Genomic DNA, 4244 nt, shown 5'->3' with positions numbered 1-4244 from the left:
TCTGTCACAGTCAGCCAGTCAGTCAGTCAGTCAGCACGTAACCTTAAAGGGTTAAACAAACGACGCACAACACTACTACGGTTACAGAAAAGTTTGCGCTGTTATAATTCACTAACCTTTTAACACGTTTTGGTGCGATTATCACCTGCTATTAAAAAAATGAAATGTGTTGAATGAGAAGCTGTAATGCAGCCGTGGCGGGATAAGTCTTGGCGTGGCGCCCCGCCATGGAAGAATGAATGTAGTGGAAACCATGATAATATTTTCCATTATTGAGCAACTGCCCGGAGGGAGATCTGTCTTTCCCACGTCTAAATCCAGTAAGTCCTTCAATAAAACCTTGCTAAAACAACCTGAGTAGATTTTCATTTAGACTAATTTACAGATTAAAATTAATTAAATATTTTAGTTTATTTACTTTTTTCTGATAATGCTTTGTGAAAGTTTCTCATATGAGACCGGAACAAAGCCCAGTTCAGGTTTGACAAGTTTGATGTCGTTGAAAGGAAGCATTTACGGTAAAAACAATTGGAATGATCAGATGTCAGAACACAGATACAGTCTCATTTAATTTATATTAGCATAACTTTTGAACACAGATGAATATCAGTAATTTGCTGAGTCAATTCAGCGCAGCCAAAGGTTCAAAGATCATCTGATATCATTTTCATAAGAATTGGATAAACCTTTAAGAACTTGAGAGAAAATGCAATACTGTTCTTCTTGCAATGCTGTATTGAGTGGTGCTTGGGCCGAATAAAATTCAATAAAAACAATTACAAAAGGGTCCTTCAACAAAAACATTAAGCATCAGGTTTTCACTTTTTATTTTAGAGGTTTCACCTAACTTATTGTCACTCCCAAAACTGGAAACTCCCATGTCCAACCCATGAAGAATGATTGGTTCAGATCCTCTATAAATAAACAAGACCTCCACACCATGGACAAAAAAAAAAAAAAGTAAGTGACAAAAGTAGTAAGTCTCTCTTCTTTTTAACTTTAAATAGGTCTCTGGGGATCATTAATAATTGGTGTTTGTAATCTTAAAGGCAGTTCTTATGTATTAGTAATGTATATACCAGATGACAAACATTATTTATTGTCTATGTTTTATGCCAGTGTATAAATGGAAATGTAATCTAAATCAAATTATTGGAAGCACTTTAATTGTTTATTAACTCCTGTACTTTCTTTTGTTTTCTCAGAACAAAGTAATGGAAAATATTATTGAAATTAAAAATAATCATTCACTTTTGGGACATATTTTAGGTATTAATGAGATCATTGGTAACCTCATAAAAAAATTTGAAATTAAAGGAATCTACAAATTTTTAATAGTAATATTAATTTGTTTCTTCATTTTTATTTTAAATGTTCAGTCATTTAAAAGACCATTTCTCAATCCTGTTTGTTAATAATGTTGGGGTTTAAATGGAGGTGGCAGGGGTGGGATAGGTGTCATCAGGGCCACCAGGCACAGGATTGAGAAATTATACATATCATATTTAATCACTATACTATAATAATATTTTCCATTGTTGAGCAACTGTCCGGAGGGAGATCTGTCTTGCCCACATTTAAATCTAGTAAGTTGTTAAAGTAGATCTTTATTTAGATTAAATTACAGCTGAATTTGATCACACAAAGCTACATGTATAATTAACTAATAGTCACATTTCACATGTAATTCAAAGGTGTCTTATGTTGGTCTGGAATAATTAGAAGCTTCAATTAGATGTTGGAGGAATGGAATTGAAAGCTTTGGTAAGTACTGTCACCATTATGTACTATTTGTATGTTTAAATACAGGGTTTTAAGTATGTTTAAACTGAGTTTTAATGTGATTCTTGTGATGACATTGAATGCATTTGTGTTTGCCTGTTTTTCTGTGTTATGTGTAATGTTAACGCTGATGTAGTTGTGGTGAAGCCAAAGATTAAGTTCCACTTGTGGACAATAAAGTAACAACATTTGCTGTCAGCGTCAATAGCCTTGTGGTTACGTGTGCCGACATATAGCACTGAGGTGTTCGATTCCCAGCTCAAGGTCCTTTCCCAATCCTTTCCCTTTTCTCTGCTCCCCACACTTTCCTGTCTATACTCTCCACTGTCCCAAACAAAAACAAAAAAACAGAAAAGCTTTCATTCACAATTAATTTTGTGGTCTTCAAATTGCCCAAAATGTCCAAAATCAAGAATTTTCAAGAATTTTAAAACTACTGAAATAATAGTGGACCCAAAAGAGTGGGTGATAACAGTCCTGTAATTATTCAAGGTAACAAGTGGATACCTTCAAGTATCTTAACTGAATGCCAACTTGGACAGCTTCCAGGCCTCCGAATTATCAAGATTCCAACAAAGGTCATATATTTTTTACAGAGGCTGTTTGGAGTAAGTCAGAACAATATATTGTTGTTTTACCAAGCAGTTTAGGAAAGTTTATTTATCTATGCCATGCAGACTTGGTATGGGAATTCATTCATTTAATTTCTTAGTCCCTTTAATAATCTGGGGTCGCCACAGTGGAATGAACCGCCAACTTATCCAGCACATGTTTTACGCAGTGGATGCCCTTCCAGCCTCAACCCATCTCTAGGAAACATCCATACACACTCACTCACACTCATACACTATGGACAATTTAGCCTACCCAATTCACCTGTACCGCATGTCTTTGGACTGTGGGGGAAAACCGGAGCACCCGGAGGAAACCCACGCAAACGCAGGGAGAACATGCAAACTCCACACAGAAACGCCAACTGAGGCTCAAACCAGCAACCTTCTTGCTGTGAGACGACAGCACTACCTATTACGCCACTGCATCGCCTGGTATGGGAATCTGTCAGTCAAATTAAAATGGCAACTCGTGCAGCTTGTACACATCACTTCAATTGATTTGAGTTGCTGATTTTTAACTACACAAGCAATAACAAAAATCCAAGTTCATTTACAATGCATGAATTACTGCCTAAAAATCCTTTATACAGAGGGTATTTAAATTTATTCAATTTATTTATATTTATTACACCCATGACTACAGACATGCCTGTATCTTTTGTCATTTTAAGTAGTAAATTGTTAAGGTGGTACTTTTAAAACGTCTCTGTTGTTGTTGTTGCTGTTATTGTTGTCTATTATTGCATGTGTCAGCTTTTTTGTATCCTGCATCTGGACTCCAATACAAATTCCCTGTAAAGCACAACAAAGTATATCTCTCAAACTCAAAAGAAAGACATTATTAGAACCATCAATGCCAGTAAAGATCCTTCAATTTGATGTACCAATATATAAACCTTGTCTAAATCTCTCTATCCCATTTCTCTCTCTCTCTCTCTCTCTCTCTCTCATGCACAAAACAACTAGAAACCTCTCCAGACTGCATATACGTCACTTCTGGGTCAAGTACCAAGTCCAAGACCTCCATTGGTTCGATGGCCAGATCCTGGTCTTATGTGACTATGTGACATTACTAGGTGAGTTAAGATATGCAATTTAAAATACATATTTGACTCCTAACCATTTAAATAATGTTGTGTTAGACTACATTCAAATAGAAAATATTCATTTTTGGAATATGTTTGAGTTTGAAAAATTAACAGAAACTTCACAAAGATTAAGTCAAAAGTAAATTTAAGTTTATATTAACAGAATCAAAATGGCAATACAGTAAGCAATTCAAATCTAAGTAAAGATTTTTCTCCCTTTTCCAGGAACATGGAACCACCTGGTCATTGCTAGAGTTTTATATCACCTTCGGCTGTTGAGCTCAACAATTGAATTGGCTAACAGGAATTCAAGAAATCAAAATTTCTCACTTAGTTCAGGGAAAAAAATGGTGTTTAATTACTTTTCTTCCAATAAATGATCAACATGCCAATGTGTTTGTGCTCATTTTAACAGAGAACATCTTTTTACAATAAATACAATAAAAAAATGTCATACCTTATTGCAGTCTTCGGGAAAAATTATAATCTCCAAAAGTGAATAAGGTTGTAATCAGATTTGCACGTGGAGAAGCTACATTTCAAAACTAATTTAATTTGTACACTCTCATAATAAGGGAGTTTTAGTTACATAAATAACCTTTCAGTGATAATACAGTATTTCTTAAAAAGTACCATTAGTGTGACAAAGAATTCCAATAATATAGAGAACCTTTATCCACTGTAAAGAAACTTTTGTGGAAACTTAATATCTACGGTATATGCTATATAAAGATACTAATAATAAATTTACAATGTTTAA

General features: G+C 34.5%; 1 long non-coding RNA gene across 1 annotated transcript; it reads left to right on the top strand.

The window, feature by feature from the left end:
- Positions 1-963: 963 nt before the first annotated feature.
- LOC130220223 (uncharacterized) lies at positions 964-3876 on the top strand. The gene is made up of 5 exons (XR_008836152.1): positions 964-976; positions 1206-1586; positions 1695-1764; positions 3363-3472; positions 3710-3876. It is a non-coding gene; the product is annotated as an uncharacterized LOC130220223 (long non-coding RNA).
- Positions 3877-4244: the final 368 nt, after the last annotated feature.

The sequence above is a fragment of the Danio aesculapii genome, unplaced genomic scaffold (genome assembly GCF_903798145.1).
Source record: "Danio aesculapii unplaced genomic scaffold, fDanAes4.1, whole genome shotgun sequence".
Taxonomy (NCBI): Eukaryota; Metazoa; Chordata; class Actinopteri; order Cypriniformes; family Danionidae; genus Danio; species Danio aesculapii.
Note: the sequence above shows the minus strand (reverse complement) of the source record. Positions and strands in the feature narration are given on the sequence as shown.